Source organism: Oratosquilla oratoria, chromosome 6, assembly GCF_046742065.1.
Source record: "Oratosquilla oratoria isolate Oo_2021 chromosome 6, ASM4674206v1, whole genome shotgun sequence".
Classification (NCBI taxonomy): Eukaryota; Metazoa; Arthropoda; class Malacostraca; order Stomatopoda; family Squillidae; genus Oratosquilla; species Oratosquilla oratoria.
This window is the reverse complement of record NC_134782.1, coordinates 85,308,771-85,327,198: the sequence shown is the minus strand read 5'-3', so window position 1 is coordinate 85,327,198 and position 18,428 is coordinate 85,308,771.

The following is an 18,428-nucleotide window of genomic DNA, read 5'->3' as shown; positions in this document are numbered from 1 at the left end:
CCACCTCCAAATTAAGCTGCTTACTCAGGGCAACAATGTTCTTAGTGACAGCCTCAACTGTTTCCTCAAAGCCATGAAAATCATTTATAAACTGGGGACACAGTTTTTCCCATACACCATTCAAGTTCCTCTGCTTTACTTCATCCCAAGAATCAGCAATGTTCCTCACAGCATCAAGAATGTTGTATGATTTCCAAAAGTCCTTGAGAGTCAAGTTTTTGTCTTTCTCAGTTACCCTGAAACCAATCGCATATATCCTTCAGAGGTAAAAGGCCTTGAAAGAAGCAATTACACCCTGGTCCATAGGCTGTAAAAGGGCAGTGGTATTAGGTGGAAGGTAAACCACCTTGACATTAGGATGAAAGTCATTCAAATGGGCAGGATGACCAGGGGCATTGTCCAACACTAGCAACACTTTAAAGGGCAGACCCTTGGCAGCACAGTACTGCTCTACTTCTGGCACAAAATGGTGGGTGAACCAGTCCTCAAATAACACAAGAGTCAGCCATGCCCTCTTGTTAGACTTCCAGATGACGGGTAGTTGACCTTTCCAAATACCCTTGAGTGCCCTTGGGTTCTCAGACAGATACACGACCAAGGGCTTCAGCTTGAAGTCTCCAGCAGCATTAGCCCCAAGAAGCAAAGTCAGTCTCTCCTTTCTGGTTTTTTGGCATGGTGCTGTCTTCTCCTCCTTGGTGATGTATCTATAGCCAGGCATACATTTCCAGAATAAGCCTGTCTCATCTACATTGAACACTTGTTCAGCACAGTAACCCCCCACCTTAATAATTTCAGCCAATGCTCTAGGAAACTCACTTACTGCTCTCAGCACTGCAAAAATTAATCTAAAACAAAACAAAAAAATCAGCAAAGGGAAAAGCAATGCCAGTGTCATAACCATAAAATGGCAGAAGCCATGACCATCATAAACCAAGGACTCCCTCTATATATGTATACCAAAGGCCTTTCACCTTTATAAGGGGGTTGGCAAAGTCAAAACACACATCCACATCATACAAATAAAACCCACTCAACCACCCCTCCCATCTCTGCACCTAGGAGATCAAGGGTTGCTTTGTCCCCTATCACACTGTCTGGAAGGATGAGAGAGGTTACCATACCATGAAGTAGTGGGGATACACCAACTCCGGCTGTCAGGCCCTGCTGTGGAAGAACTGTGCCTTGCTTCATTATTTTCAACCCAAGCAGGCTCCCTAGATGAAAAAATAAAAAATAAACAGATATGGAGTGCAATTAAAGAAATAAAACAAACAAAAAATGAATCCTCCATCCACTCATGAAGCAGTTGGAGCAACACAGAACAAAATATCATCAAAACAACAATGCAATATCATTAACATGGATTTCTCCAAAATAATTTTTTTAACCAATAATACAACACATACATAGACCGAAAGGCCCCTTCCCCCCTTTTAAGGGAGATGGCCAGTAAAGGCATGCACCCAACTTTCACCCATGTGTTTTCTTTTTATCTCATATACTTGTAGCTAAGATGGTAAGAGTTACAAGGTTGGATAGAGTGAGAAACGAGAAAGTGAGGAGGAGAATGGTAGTGAAAAAGGAGATGGGAGATAGGGTTGATGAAAGAATATTGGGACACATGGAAAGAATGAAGAAAGATTAGTTAAAGAAGTGAACATGAGAGAGCAACTGAGGATGAGATGGATGGACGAGGTGAAAGGGACATTGAGCAAGAGGGGATGTCTGTTGAGGAAGGAAGGGAAAAGGCAGAAATTAGGGGTAAGTGGAGAATGGCAGTGTATGGATGATAGTGTGATGAATGGAAGGGAGTGGGTGGGGGATAGGTAGGGAGTGGTTTTGTACGAATGATATTTTGACACAGCCCAAATGGATTTCTCCCCATCTTCAATGTGCAAGCAGGGACGGAAAGGGGGGTCACCAATTAAATGAAGTGGCCTTGCTATGGATGTACTGTGTCTTGCTGCATTGCTTCTGACCCAGAGTGATGGGAGAGACACAGGGATGACCCATCATCCATGAGAAGCCAAGACGAGAGGGAGGGAGTGGTAGTGGATGGGATTGGAATGGGTGGGGATGAAATGAGTGGGAGTGGAATTATGCCTTTTGACTTTGGCTACCTCCCAAGTAAGGGGGAAAGAGCCCTTGGTATATGTAAGAATATATGTACTTGTAGACAAAGGACCATCCCTGACCCCTGGCCACTGCCAATGTCAGAAGCAATGCAGCAAGACACAGCACCTCCCATTCTTTGTTTTCCCCTCAAGTTCACTCCATCCACTTCTGCCATCTACACTCTTTTAGCTATTCTTTAATCACTCATTCATTTTTTGCATTCATTCATTTAATATCCCCAAACCAACCCAGTATTTTTTAAACAACCCTATCTGCCAGCTCCCTTTCCACCCCCACTCCCATCTTCACTTCCTCATTTCTCACTCTATCCTTGCAACCTTCACCAAACTTCTTAAATGCTTTATCTCAAACACATTTAAATTCCTCTTTCTGTCTTCCTTAAACTCCAAGTCTTTGCCCCAAACAGTGTCATAGGCACTCCATAATGGAGTTTGGAAAAAGTGAAAATAGAATATCAGGACAATATAAAATTGGAACCAAGGAGGTAAAGAAGGAGAGATCCGAAAAAGATTTGGGTGTAATTATCTCAAACGACTTGTCCTATGATAAACAGATAAACAAAATTGTCGGAAAATCCTACAACTTGCTAAGATCAACAAAAGTGGCATTAACATATTTGGATGAAGAAATAATCAAAAAAATATTGGTCACACTGATGAGGCCTAGACGAGAATATGCGACAACATTGTGGTCATCCAGTACCAAAAAGAATATAAAGAAAATAGAAAGAATCCAGTGAGCAGCCACAAAAATGGCACCTGCACTTGCAAACTTGTCATATGAGGAGAGATTGGATAAACTGGAGTTACCACTTTACAAGGGAAAGGGGGACAAGTGTGAGTGTAGTAGTTTCAGAGGGATTAGCTTGTTAAGTGTAGTTGGGAAGGCTTATGGGAGGATCTTGATTGAGAGGATTAGGAGAGGAACAGAGGGAGAAATTGGTGAGGAACAGTGGATTTAGGACAGGTACAGGTTGTGTAGATCAGATCTTTGTGGTAAGACAGATATGTGAGAAAGCTATAGGAAAGGGGAAGGATGTTTTTTGGGCTTTTATGGATCTGGAAAAAGCTTAAGATAGGGTAGACAGGAGGGCACTATGGGAAGCTTTGCAGATATACGGGATAGGAGGAAAGCTTCTAGGAGCTGTCAAGAGTTTTATGAGAGTAGTAGTTTCAGAGGGATTAGCTTGTTAAGTGTAGTTGAGAAGGCTTATGGGAGGATCTTGATTGAGAGGATTAGGAGAGGAACAGAAGGAGTAATTGGTGAGGAACAGTGTGGATTTAGGACAGGTAGAGGTTGTGTAGATCAGATCTTTGTGGTAAGACAGATATGTGAGAAAGCTATAGGAAAGGGGAAGGATGTTTTTTTGTGGATTTAGGACAGGTAGAGGTTGTGTAGATCAGATCTTTGTGGTAAGACAGATATGTGAGAAAGCTATAGGAAAGGGGAAGGATGTTTTTTGGGCTTTTATGGATCTGGAAAAGGCCTATGATAGGGTAGACAGAAAGGCACTGTGGGAGGTTATGCAGATATACGGGATAGGAGGAAAGCTTCTAGGAGCTGTCAAGAGTTTTTATGAAAGTAGTAGAGCTTGTGTCAGGATTGGAAATGGAGAGAGTGGTTTGAGGTAAAGGTGGGACTTCGTCAAGGATGCGTTATGTCGCCCTGGCTGTTCAACTTATACATGGATGGGGTGGTGCGAGAGGTAAATGCAAGGGTAGTGGGCAAGGGATTGGAGATGGTTAAAGAAAATGGAGAAAAGTGGGAGGTGAGCCAAGCTGTTGTTTGCGGACGACACTGCGCTTGTGGCAGGATCAGAGGAGGGATTGAGGAAGTTGGTAACAGAGTTTGGGAGAGTATGTGATAGAAGAAAGCTGAAGATAAATGTGGGTAAATGTAAGGTGATGAGATGTACAAGGGGTGAAAGTGACAGTAGACTGGAAGTGAGCATTAAGGGAGAGCGACTGGAGGAAGTGGATAGTTTTAGATACTTGGGTGCAAATGTGGCAGGAAAAGGTGGAGGTAGAATGTAGATTGAGAGAAGCGAGTAAATGCCTTGGTGGATTAAAGAGTGTAATGAGGAATAGACATTTGGTAATGGATGCTAAGAGGAGACTGTATGAAGGAGTGATTGTGCCAACAGCACTGTATGGGGCAGAAACATGGAACATAAGAGAAGAAGAGAGAAGGAGTTTGAATGTGTTTGAGATGAGGTGTCTGAGAAGTATGATGGGGGGTTACTAGGCTAGATAGAGTGAGAAATGAGGAGGTGAGGAGGAGAACAGGGGTGGAAAAGGAGTTGGGAGATAGGGTTGATGAAAGAATATTAGGATGGTTTGGACACATGGAAAGAATGAGTGAAGAAAGACTAGTAAAAGAGGTATGGAAGGCAGATGTGGAGGGAGTGAACATGAGGGGACGTCCTAAGATGAGGTGGATGGATGGGTGAAGGGGGCTTTGGGGAAGAGGGGAATGTCTGTTGAGGAAGGACGGTAGAGGACAGAAGACGGGTGAATGGAGAATGGTTGTATATGGATGATGTTGTGATTTCATGAGGTGGAATGGGCGGGGGATGGGGGGTGAGGTAGTACAACCACTCCTCGTTTAACGACGACAATTGGGACCAGCGTCGCCGTCGTTAACCGAATTGGTCGTTAAGCGAAAGTGTATACATATACGTACATGTACTGTATGTACAATGTCCAGCAATACATGTATCTTTATTTTCGTGTATATTCCCTCTTTTATACAGTACATTAAAGCTTTATTTACTGTTTTGATAGTACAGAAAGCCCTCAAATAACGCAGTGGTTAGGTTCCTGAAATTACCGTGTATGACCAAATCCGCGTATACTGACATTCCATATTAAATACCGGGGTATTTTTTTAGTTTCGACCATGGGCGCAATATAGCAATAGAAAATTAATTATTAATTTTGTAAATTAAAATGTATTAACGTAATATGCAATTTTGTGGGCGGAAATGAAAATAAAAGATACCTTGCTACAAGCAAATATGCTAATGAACGAAGTCGGTAGCATAGGATCGGGACGCCATCTTGTCTGTCAATTGACGGCCTCGGTACTTCCGACAGTGCCTCGCCAGGTGTATTTTCTTGAAGGAATGTTATGGAGCAAAGATGCATGCATTCCTTCAAGCTGCAAGAACTTTATATACCCCGCAAGCTGAGAGAGTGGTTGAAAAGCCCGCCAACGTCTCTCACGACAACGAGGACGAGCTGGATGACATTTAATTTGCAGGTAATGATTCATCAAACACAGGTTAGGTTAGTTTAGTTTAGGTTAGACAAATTTATCCTTTCATTTCTTCGACGTCGGCATCTATCATAACAAACATGGTGTACCATTCATCCGACACGACTTCATTACTTACGAAATCTGTTTTAGCACCTTTTTTGTTTTTCTATTTCCGCTCACAAAATTGCATATTATGTTGATACATTATAATTTACAAAATTAATAATTAATTTTCTATTGCTATACAGTATTGTGCCCATGGTCGAAACTAAAAATTTACCAATACCGGTATATACTCTACCCCAGGTAGTTTTTGCAGCTTGCAGGATGGTAATGTAGACCTAAGCTTCAGAACACTTTACCTCACAGCTAATATCCACCGTACAAGTTCATTTATAACATCATACAAATTTGCCTCAGCCAATTTATTGTACACGACGTCGTAACTTCAGGAGATTTACGTTAAACAAATATTGGTATGTCATAAAGCCCGTCGTTACTCCGCGTTGTCGTTAACCGAGTAGGTCGTTAAACGAGGAGTGGTTGTATGTGTGAGCAAAATTTGACACAGCCCGAAGGGATTTCTCCCCGTCCTCTCCTTTTATGCAATGGGGGGACGGAGAGGGGGGTCGCCGATTTAATGAAGCGGCCTTGCTGTGGATGTGCTGTGTCTTGCGACACTGCTTGTGACCCAGGGCAGTGGACAAGGTCCAGGGATGACCCGTCATCCAGGAGGTGCTCAGATAAGAGGAGGTGGAGGGGTGTGGAGTGTATTCAGGGTTGGAATGGGTGGAAATGATTTTATGCCTTCCCCTTTTTGGCTACCTCCCTTGTAAGGGGGAAAAAGCCTTGGTATATGTATGTATGTAGTAGAGCATGTGTCAGGATTAGAAATAGAGAGAGTGAGTGGTTCGAGGTAAAGGTGGGACTTCGTCAGGGATGCATTATGTCGCCCTGGCTGTTCAACTTATACGTTGATGGGGTGGTGCAAGAGGTAAATGCAAGGGTGGTGTGTCAGGGATTGGAGATGGTTAAAGAAAATGGAGAAAAGTGGGAGGTGAGCCAAGCTGTTGTTTGTGGATGACACAGCTCTTGTGGCAGGATCAGAGGAGGGATTGAGGAAGTTGGTGACAGAGTTTGGGAGTGTGTGTGAAAGAAGAAAGCTGAAGATAAATGTGGGTAAAAGTAAGGTGATGAGATGTACAAGGGGTGAAAGTGGCAGTAGACTGGAAATGAGCATTAAGGGAGAGCAACTGGAGGAAGTGGATAGTTTTAGATACTTGGGTGCAAATGTGGCAGGAAAAGGTGGGGTGGAGGTGGAGGTAGAATGTAGATTGAGAGAAGCGAGTAAATGCCTTGGTGGATTAAAAAGTGTAATGAGGAATAGACATTTGGGAATGGATGCGAAGAGGAGACTGTATGAAGGAGTGATTGTGCCAACAGCACTGTATGGAGCAGAAACATGAAACATAAGAGAGGAAGAAAAAAGGAGTTTGAATGTGTTTGAGATAAGGTGTCTGAGAAGTATGATGGGGGGTTACTAGGCTAGATAGAGTGAGAAATGAGGAGGTGAGGAGAAGAACAGGGGTGGGAAGGGAGTTGGGAGATAGGGTTGATGAAAGAGTATTAGGATGGTTTGGAGACATGGAAAGAATGAGTGAAGAAAGACTAGTAAAAGAGGTACAGAAGGCAGATGTGGAGGGAGTGAACATGACACGACATCCTAGGATGAGATGGATGGATGGGGTGAAGGGGGTTTTGGGGAAGAGGGGAATATCTGTTGAGGAAGGATGGGAGGGGACAGAAGACAGGGGTGAATGGAGAATGGTTGTATATATATGATGATGTGATGCATGAGGTGAAATGGGTGGGGGAACAGGGGTTGAGGTAGTATGTGTGAGCAAAATATGACGCAGCCCAAAGGGATTTCTCCCCGTCTTCTCCTTTTATGCATGGCTGGACGGAGAGGGGGGGGGTCGCCGATTTAATGAAGCGGCCTTGCTGTGGATGTGCTGTGCCTTGCAACACTGATTCTGACCCAGGGCAGTGGACAAGGTGCAGGGATGACCCGTCATCCAGGAGGTGCTAAGATGGGAGGGAGGGTGGAGGGGAGTGGAGTGTATTTAGGGATGGAATGGGTGAGAGTGATTTTATGCCTTTTTCTTTTTGGCTACCTCCCTTGTTAGGGGGAAAAAGCCTTGGTATATGTATGTATGTATGTGCCAACTCTGGAGCAAAGAAGAGAGGTGACCTACTGACCATCTACAGAATCATGAAGAGCACAGAAATACTCAATAGAGAGGACTTGTTAAATTGGGACAAGAGAAACACGAGAGGACATGGAAAGAAAATAAAAAAACATAGCTACATAAGAGATCTGAAGAAAAACAGTTTTCACATAGAGTGGTGGACACTTGGAGCAAACTGGACGAAAAAATAGTATGCGCAAAAACCATTCATGCGTTTAAGAGCAAATGTGGTGTCCTGCAAGATACAAAGGCAGGACACCATGAGCGTAGCTCCCCTTCCTGCAAAATACAATGAAGTAAACTAGGTAAATATAGTTTTCTCTTTGTGTCCAACCCTAGAGATCCATTTCTTATGACACTTTTCATTCCCCCAAAAATATTTTCTTGCTTCTTCCACTCTACAGTTTACCTCCACCCTAACTTTTCCATTCCCTGCTATAAATGACTTTAAATATTCAATTTTTCCATTTCCTCAAGCCTCTCCTTTAAGACTTACCTCTACCCCTACCATCCTCCCCTTGTGCACCTCATCACCTTACTTTTTCCCATATTCACTTTCAACTCTATCCTATCCCATACCTTAACATACTAATTGCCTTAGACCTTCCTTCCTTTGACTGAGCCATAAGCATGTTATCAGCAAACAACAACTGACTCACCTCCCACTTTCCTCTTCTCGCTAACCATTTCCAATCCCCTGTTCACCACCCTTGCATTCACCCCCTGAGCCACCCCACCAAACATGCTGAACCACAGTGACATTACACAATTCTGACACCCCAACTTTCACCTAAAACCACTTGTTTTCACCATTTCCAACCTTAATACAAGCTCTACCAGAAAACAGGAAAATAACTAAAGATATGCATGGCAAAGTTAGATTTAGAAACTACTCCACCTTTTCAAGACAGAAAATACCATCAAGAAATTGAAAAACTTGTACACAAAGGAGCCAGACAAAATATCACACAATCAGAAACGTCTGGGTCTTGTGGCAATAAAAGCTCAATCCTGATTGTACAATGGTATTACAACAATTTGGAAAAGAGCAACACATAACACTCATTCTGAAACCAATGAAAATATATGAAAACCCAGCATCCTACAGACCTATCTCCTCTCTACCATGTCCACAATGATGAAAAGATTGATTCAAGATGGAATCAAAACAAAGATGCATAATTCACCAAATTAGTATGAACACTCCAGCAACACACTACTCACAAACCTTACCCAAGTCTTCAAGAAAGTACTATTTAACAGAACAGTAATGATGGTAATAGATATAAATAAGGTTTTTCACACAATGCTTTGACAAATCCTGTCAAAAAATAACAAAGAAAATTAAATTCATAACAATGATATGACATGGCTGACAAAGTTCCTAGTTGACAGAGAATGCAATCTCAATATAACTATTATTGTGGACCAAAAGAATCTACAAGTCCCCCAAGCTACAGTGCTATAATCAATGCTATGTCACATATTCCATGTATAGGGTATTGACTGCAGAATCTTATGCAGTTAATATTTTAGAGACTTAAGTAACATCATCACAGACTAGTCACTTTTTCAAGATCTGAGACAAATCACAACTCAAAAAGAATGGTAATCACTTTTAATTTCTAATATCCCTTCTTTCTAGTTTTTCTTAAATCTCTACCACCACTCTGTCTCTATCTCTTCAGAAAGATTTGTCCCCAAGAACAGAAGTGTAAGTTATCACCAATGAAGCACTATATAACTTATTCATGTATGACCCTCCTTGCAACCCCAAACCTACAGCACATCATCAAAACTCACATATGCATATCATATGCATATGACCTACAACACATCATCAAAACTCACATATGCATATGACCTACAGCACATCATCAAACCTCACACATCAAATGCATATGACCTAATAGTAACAGCACAACACAGCAACTACAAACTAGCAACCAAAAAACACATCAATTTATGTGAATAATTATATTTACGACTGACTCAAAAGAGAATGTCTGCATCCCCTCAGAAGTCCTTACCAATGTTACAAAGGATTAACAAAGGATTACAAAGACAGATCATGCCGACAAGAGACCTTCTGGTCCATATCTAGGACGCATGCGAAACAAATCCTAATCATAATAATAAATAGATAAATAAAAACTATAATAATGTAAATATCAAATAAAATACATAAATGCATAGGCACAGCCAAACAACAAACAGGTAAATACAGGTACTCCTCGTTTAACGACGACAATTGGGACCAGCGAGCCGTCGTTAACCGAATTGGTCGTTAAGCGAAAGTGTATACATATACGTACATGTACTGTATGTACAATGTCCAGCAATACATGTATCTTTATTTTCGTGTATTTTCCCTCTTTTATACAGTACATTAAAGCTTTATTTACTGTTTATTTACGGTGGTTAGGTTCCTAAAATTACCGTATATGACCAAATCCGCGTATGCTGACATTCCATATTGAATACCGGGGTATTTTTTTAGTTTCGACCATGGGCGCAATATAGCAATAGAAAATTAATTATTAATTTTGTAAATTAAAATGTATCAACGTAATATGCAATTTTGTGAGTGGAAATGAAAGTAAAAAATACCTTGCTACAAGAAAATATGCTAATGAACGAAGTCGGTAGCATAGGCTCGGGACGCCATCTTGTTGTCTGCCAACGTCTCTCACGACGACGACAACGAGGACGAACCGGATGACATTTAATTTGCAGGTAATGATTCATTAAACACAGGTTAGGTTAGTTTAGTTTAGGTTAGACGAATTAATTTATCATCCTTTCATTTCTTCGACATCGGCATCTATCATAACAAACATGGTGTACCATTCGTCCGACATGACTTCGTTACTTACGAAATCTGTTTTAGCATTTTTTTTTTCATTTCCGCTCACAAAATTGCATATTACGTTGATACATTATAATTTACAAAATTAATAATTAATTTTCTATCGTTATATTGCGCTCATGGTCGAAACTAAAAATTTACCACTACCGGTATACACTGTACCCCAGGTAGTTTTTGCAGCTTGCAGGATGGTAATGTAGACCTAAGCTTCAGAACACTTTACCTCACAGCTAATATCCACCGTACAAGTTCATTTATAACATCATACAAATTTGCCTCAGCCAACTTAATTATCGTACACGACTTCGTAACTTCGGGACATTTACGTTAAACGACGTCATAAAGCCCGTCGTTACTCCGAGTTGTTGTTAACCGAGTAGGTCGTTAAACGAGGAGTACCTGTAGTACATACATATATACATATACCAAGGCTTTTTCCCCCTTACAAGGGAGGTAGCCAAAAAGGAAAAGGCATAAAATCATTCCCACCCATTCCATCCCTAAATACACTCCACACCCTCTCCACCCTCCCTCTTATCTTAGCACCTCCTGGATGACGGGTCATCCCTGCACCTTGTCCACTGCCCTGAGTCAGAAGCAGTGTCGCAAGACACAGCACATCCACAGCAAGGCCGCTTCAATAAATCGGCGACCCCCCCTCTCCGTCCCCCCATGCATAAAAGGGGAGGACGGGGAGAAATCCCTTTGGGCTGCGTCAAATTTTGCTCACACATACTACCTCATCCCCCATCCCCCCGCCCATTCCATCTCATGTATCACAACATCATCCATATACAACCATTCTCCATTCACCCCTGTCTTCTGTCCTCTCCCGTCCTTCCTCAACAGACATTACCCTCTTCCCCAAAGCCCCCTTCACCCCATCCATCCATCTCATCCTAGGACGTCCCCTCATGTTCACTCCCTCCACATCTGCCTTCCATACCTCTTTTACTAGTCTTTCTTCACTCATTCTTTCCATGTGTCCAAACCATCCTAATACTCTTTCATCAACCCTATCTCCCAACTCCCTTTCCACCCCTGTTCTTCTCCTCACCTCCTCATTTCTCACTCTATCTAGCCTAGTAACCTCCATCATACTTCTCAGGCACCTCACCTCAAACACATTCAAACTCCTTCTCTCTTCCTCTCTTATGTTCCATGTTTCTGCTCCATACAGTGCTGTTGGCACAATCACTCCTTCATATAGTCTCCTCTTAGCATCCATTCCCAAATGTCTATTCCTCATTACACTCTTCAATCCACCAAGGCATTTACTCACTTCTCTCAATCTACATTCTACCTCCACCTTCACTCCACTTTTCCTGCCACATTTGCTCCCAAGCATCTAAAACTATCCACTTCCTCCGGTCACTCTCCCTTAATGCTCACTTCCAGTCTACTGCCACTTTCACCCCTTGTACATCTCATCACCTTACTTTTACCCACATTTATCTTTAGCTTTCTTCTATCACATACTCTCCCAAACTCTGTCACCAACTTCCTCAATCCCTCCTCCGATACTGCTACAAGCACAGTGTCGTCTGCAAACAACAGCTGGCTCACCTCCCACTTTTCTCCATTTTCTTTAACCATCTCCAATCCCTGATCCACTACCCTTGCATTTACCTCTCGCACTATCCCATCCACTTATAAGTTGAACAGCCAGGGCGACATAAAGCATCCTTGACGAAGTCCCACCTTTACCTCAAACCACTCACTCTCTCCATTTCTAATCCTGACACATGCTCTTCTACTCTCATAAAAACTCTTGACAGCTCCTAGAAGCTTTCTTCCTATCCCGTATATCTGCATAACCTCCCACATTGCCTTTCTGTCTACCCTATCATAAGCCTTTTCCAGATCCATAAAAGCCCAAAAAACATCCTTCCCCTTTCCTATAGCTTTCTCACATATCTGGCTTACCACAAAGATCTGATCTACACAACCTCTACCCGTCCTAAATCCACACTGTTCCTCACCAATTACTCCTTCTGTTCCTCTTCTAATCCTCTCAATCAAGATCCTCCCATAAGCCTTCCCAACTACACTTAACAAGCTAATCCCTCTGAAACTACTACATTCACACTTGTCCCCTTTTCCCTTGTAAAGTGGAACTATACAGGCACTCCTCCAGTCCTCCGGCATTCTACCCTCTCTCCAGCAAACATTAAATAACCTCACCAGCCAGTCCACTATCACTGTATCTCCTAATTTTAGACATTCTGCATGGCATCTATCCAGACCAGGTGCCTTACCTGCTTTCATCATTTTAACAGCTGCCTTCACTTCATCCTTCCTTAATTCTCCTCCATTTTCCTCACTCATCACTCTCATCTTCTTAGCATTTCCCACTGCAGCTATCTTTCCCTCCCTATCCTCCTTCACATTTAGCAACTCCCTAAAATATTCTGCCCATCTTTCCCTTACTGCCTTCTCTTCCATTATCATCTCTCCATCTGCACCTTTTACCTTTTCTTCTCTACTTGATTCGCCTCCTCCTCTCTTAATGTCTTTCCAAAACATCTTTTTATTACTTTCAAAATTTTGTCATACTCTTACCCCATTTCACATCTGCTCTCCTCTTTGCCTCTTTTACCTTTTGCTTTATTTCTCTTTTCTTTTCTTTGTACCTCTCATATGACTCCCTCGTCCTATTTTGTAACCAAACTGTGAAAGCTCGCTTCTTCTCTTCTACAACCTTCTTTGTTTCCTCATCCCACCATTCACTACCCTTCCTTCTATTTCCTCCTGTCCTTCTTGTTCCACACACCATTCTTGCACACTTTGTGACTCCCTCCTTGAACCATCTCCATTCCTCCTCCACACCTAGCTCTACTCTATCCTTCACTCCCTCCCACTCCTCCTTCAGCTTCTTCTTGTACTCCTTCTCCTTTTCCTTTTCAGTTAAAGAGTTCACTCTAAGCACCTATCTTTTGTCCCTCTCCTCTTTCTCCATCTATCCTCCACTCTCAACTTACCTTCCACCAAAAAATTATCTGATATTTCCCCCGCCCTCTCCCCTTAGCACATGTACATCCTTGACTCTTCCTATCATAATCCTATCTACCACTACATAATCCATTAACGCTATACCACCCTTCCATCCACCACCCTCTCCCATGTGTACTTATGCTTGACTTTCTTCCGAAACACCGTATTTGCTATCTTCAACTCTCTTTCCAGACACATTTCCACCATCAACTCTCCACTACAATTCTTTCCTGGAACTCCACATTTCCCAACCACTCCATCAATTGGACCATTTCCTACCCTAGCATTAAGGTCTCCCAGTACTATCACATTGACATTTCTCCCTAAATTCTCTATGCACTCATTTAAATCTATCCAAAAGGCCTCCCTTGCTTCTACACTCTTCTCACTGCCAGGCCCATATCCACTTACAAAGACTCACATCTCCTTTCCCAGTTTCACCTTCATCCACATTATCCTTGAGGAAACCTCCTTCCACTCCACTACACGTTTACCTATCTCTTCACCTACTAGAATAGCCACCCCTTCTCTCCCTCACCCTCTCTTCACTCCTGATAACCTCCCACTTACACTTCTAAACGTACACTCACCCTTTCCTTTCAACTTAGTTTCACTCAAAGCCAACACATCCATCTTTCTTCTCACAAACATACTACCTATCTCTTCCCTTTTACTCTCATCTGTACCACATCCACGCACATTAAAAGACCCAAACCTTAGGGTGCTGGTCGAAATACTCCCTGACCCTCTTATGCCTTTACTTTTTCTTTTAGGAATGTCCCCTGTGGGGCTACAAGGAGAAGGATGCCTAGTCCCAATCCCCATCCCTTTCTTCTCGCCTCTTACGATCCAAGTGGAAATACTTGGTGGCAGTATTCTTTTCCCCTACCACAGGGAATTCCCCCACCACAGAAAATGAATACTCAGAGAAATGGCACAGGACAGCAAACAAGGGGTTGGGGGACAGCATAACGGAGGGACAGTCGTAGTATAAAAGTGTCATAATTTCTCTATGAACTAATTTTCCTCTATCATAGACAAAATTATGTGTGGCTCTAAAATAGGTAAATAGTAAATAATAATAAATTGACATATAAATAATAATAATTGAGAATCAAAAAGACAAATGATAACAAAACAAAAACAAATAATATAAAATAAATAATAATCATTACAGCATCTTGCTTAGGTGTTTATCAGGACAGGTAGCGTGGACAAACTCTCCCACTACGGGTAGCGTGGTGTCATATCTGTTACTTTCACTTTGGGCGCGTATACCCAGTTACCATTATGCCTTTCTTTATTTACTTTTTTCTAGTTTACTAATATAAAGACTCTACTTTCTACTGGTGAAGGAGAAAAAACGCTGAATATAAAAATAACACTTTACAGTGGAACCCCGCCATTCGTCCGCCTCTGTATTCGTACAACTTGTTATTCGTCCAACTTGTTCAAGGTAAAATTCAACTCGTCATTCGTACTTGCCCCGCAATACAGACAGCGTTACCTTGTTACTGGTCGCGCCATGCGATCACTTCAGCTTAGTCTCGTGCTAGCTTCCGTAAACTATACATCATCCACGCAAGCTTAGTGAAACTTTGTGCTACTTTATTGATATTTTTTGTTATCTATATTAAAAATAGTGCAGCCATGGGTCCAAAAAAGATTAGTGATTCAACCAAGCCTAAAAGGAAAGCAGTGAGAACGACAATTGAATTGAAAAAAGAACTCATTGCGAAGTTTGAAAAAGGAACTTGTATTTCTAACCTGGCAACTCAGTATGGCATGGCGAAATCAACCATATCGTCTATACTGAAAAATAAAGACATAATAAAAGAGGCTAATGTGGCAAAAGGAGTGACCGTTCTTGCTGTGAACAGGTCACTTATAATTGAACAAGTGGAAAAACTTTTATTAGTTTGAATTAACGAAAAACAACTTGCTGGTGACAGCATTTCTGAAACAATAATTTGTGAAAAAGCAAAGCGGTTGCATGATGACCTTAAGCGTGACAGCTCTGGAACCAGTGCACAAAGGGGGTGGTTTGATCGATTTAAGAAACGAAGTGGCATTCACAGTGTTGTTAGGTGTGGGGAGGCTGCCAGTGCAAACAAAGATGCTGCTGAAAAGTTTGTTGGGGAATTTAAAAACTTTGTAGAGAATGAGGGATTTACTCCTCACCAAGTTTTTATTTGTGACGAGAACTGGTCTCTTCTGGAAGAAGGTGCCTAAGAGGACCTACATCACAAAAGAGGAGAAACCATTGCCAAGACACAAGCCTATGAAAGACAGGCTTACACTCTTGTTGTGTGCTAATGCTAGTGGGGACTTCAAAATTAAACCTTTGCTTGTCTACCACTCAGAAAACCCAAGAGTGTTCAAGAAAAATAATGTTATAAAAAGTAAACTCAGTGTAATGTGGAGGGCTAATAGTAAGGCTTGGGTAACAAGGCAGTTCTTCACCGAGTGGATATATGAAGTGTTTGCCCCAAGTGTGAAAAAATATCTAGAGCAGAAAAATTTACCACTCAAGGCCATTCTGGTAATGGACAATGCTCCTGTTCACCCTCCAGGCTTGGAGGAAGATCTGGTGGGTGAATACAGCTTCATCCAAGTAAGGTTTTTGCCCCCTAATACCACTCCTCTAATCCAGCCCATGGATCAGCAGGTCATTTCAAACTTCAAAAAGCTTTACACATAAGCACTTTTTCAAAGGTGCTTTGAAGTGACCTCTGACACAGAACTAACCCTCAGGAAATTTTGGAAGAACCATTTCAATATCCTTCATTGTTTGAGGATAATAGACAAAGCCTTGGGGGAAGTTTCTTTCAGGACACTGAAATCCGCCTGGAAGAATCTGTGGCAAGACTGTGTGGCAGCCAGAGACTTTGAAGGCTTTCATATGGAGCCTGTAGTGGTGGATGATATTGTGTCCCTGGGGAAGTCCATAGGATTGGATGTAGACAGTGATGATGTGGAGGAGTTGGTCGAAGACCACAGAAATGAGCTGACAACTGAAGAACTCCAAGAACTGCACAGGGAGCAGCAAGAAGTGGTTGAAGAACTTTCTTCAGAGGAAGAGGAAAGTAGTAAGGGAAGCATTTCCAATGCAGAAATTAAAGAACTGTGTTATCACTGGGAGAAAACACAGAGAATGGTGGAAAAATGGCATCCTCACACTGCTGTGGTCAACAGGAGCATCAATTTGACAATAACAATGTTATTGACCATTTTAGAAAAATTCTGAGAAATCATCAAAGGCAGACAACATTGGACAGGTTTTTAAAGAAATAATCCCAAGATTCTTTTAGTGCAAAAAAAAACAGAAAAAAGAAAGAACACCAGAGAGAAAACACCTGAAGGGATGTTACCTGATGTTTATAAGGAAGGTGACTCCCCTTTCAAACAGTAACATCAACATTACTCCTCCTCCTCTACACCTTCCACTTATGCCATCAGCTCACCTCAGTACAGGTAAAGTCCAGTTAGATTTTTTTTTTTTATTTCATATACTGTACAGTACTGTATATTTAAGGGGGCTTTGGGGAAGAGGGGAATGTCTGTTGAGGAAGGACGGGAGAGGACAGAAGACAGGGGTGAATGGAGAATGGTTGTATATGGATGATGTTGTGATGCATGAGGTGGAATGGGCGGGGGGGATGGGGGGGTGAGGTAGTATGTGTGAGCAAAATTTGGCGCAGCCCAAAGGGATTTCTCCCCGTCTTCTCCTTTTATGCATGGGGGGACGGAGAGGGGGGGTCGCCAATTTAATGAAGCGGTCTTGGTGTGGATGTGCTGTGTCTTGCGACACTGCTTCTCACTCAGGGCAGTGGAAAAGGTGCAGGGATGACCCGTCATCCAGGAGGTGCTAAGATAAGAGGGAGGGTGGAGGGGTGTGGAATGTATTCAGGGATGGAATGGATGGAAATGATTTTATGCCTTTTCCTTTTTGGCTACCTCCCTTGTAAGGGGGAAAAAGCCTTGGTATATGTATGTATGTATGTATAGTTTTTATGTATTCTATGCTTAAAATATTATTACAATAAGCAATGATCTGTGGGTCTGGAAAAGATTAATCCAATTTACATATCTTATGGGAAAAATAATTCACCATTCGTACAAATCGCTATTCGAACAGCCTCCTGGAACGGATTGTGTACGAATAGCAAGGTTCCATTGTACTTACATGATTACAAAAAAATGTATAAAAATAGACATTTGGTCAAATAACAATCACTGTACACTTTAGAATACCAAATTCCACTGATAATGAGTGTTTTCTTGAAAGTAGAAGAGTTCTTGTGTTGATTGATGTAAAAACATTGTTGATTAGAGTAAAAGTGCAAAATCTGTAAAAAAAAAAAAAAAAAAAAAAGCAGTTAACTTTTTTATAACCAAAATTTTTGGTTTGAAAGGAAGGCCTATATCTATAGCAGTAATACTTATTAGATCTGGTTGAAATTTTCCAGAAGTCATCTACAATGATCCTAGATGATGACGAAACCTTAGAAAATTATATTTAGGGACTATAAACTAAAAAAAAAAGGCTTAGTTTCAATGTAACCCTTACCGTGCGCAACTTACGTAAAAGAAAGGCATATTTAGAGTACTAGTAATTGATGGATATGCATGAAATTTTGCAAAAGTAATCTACAATGGCCCTAGATGAGGGCAAAAATGTTAAAAATTATATTTAGTAAGTATAAACTGGTAAAAAAAAATAATTTGTGAAACTTACCACGCGCGATGGCACTGGTCACAGACGTAGTTGACATGCGAGTTACATGCAGGCTTATGGCACTTCGCACACAGAAGCTTGGTCCTGGCATTAGAAGAGGAAGGGCAGAGAGGGCATCTGTGGCGCTTGTCACTTCGTTTTGGAGTGTCTGGGGCTTCATCTTTGGGCTCCTTTACCTCAAAAA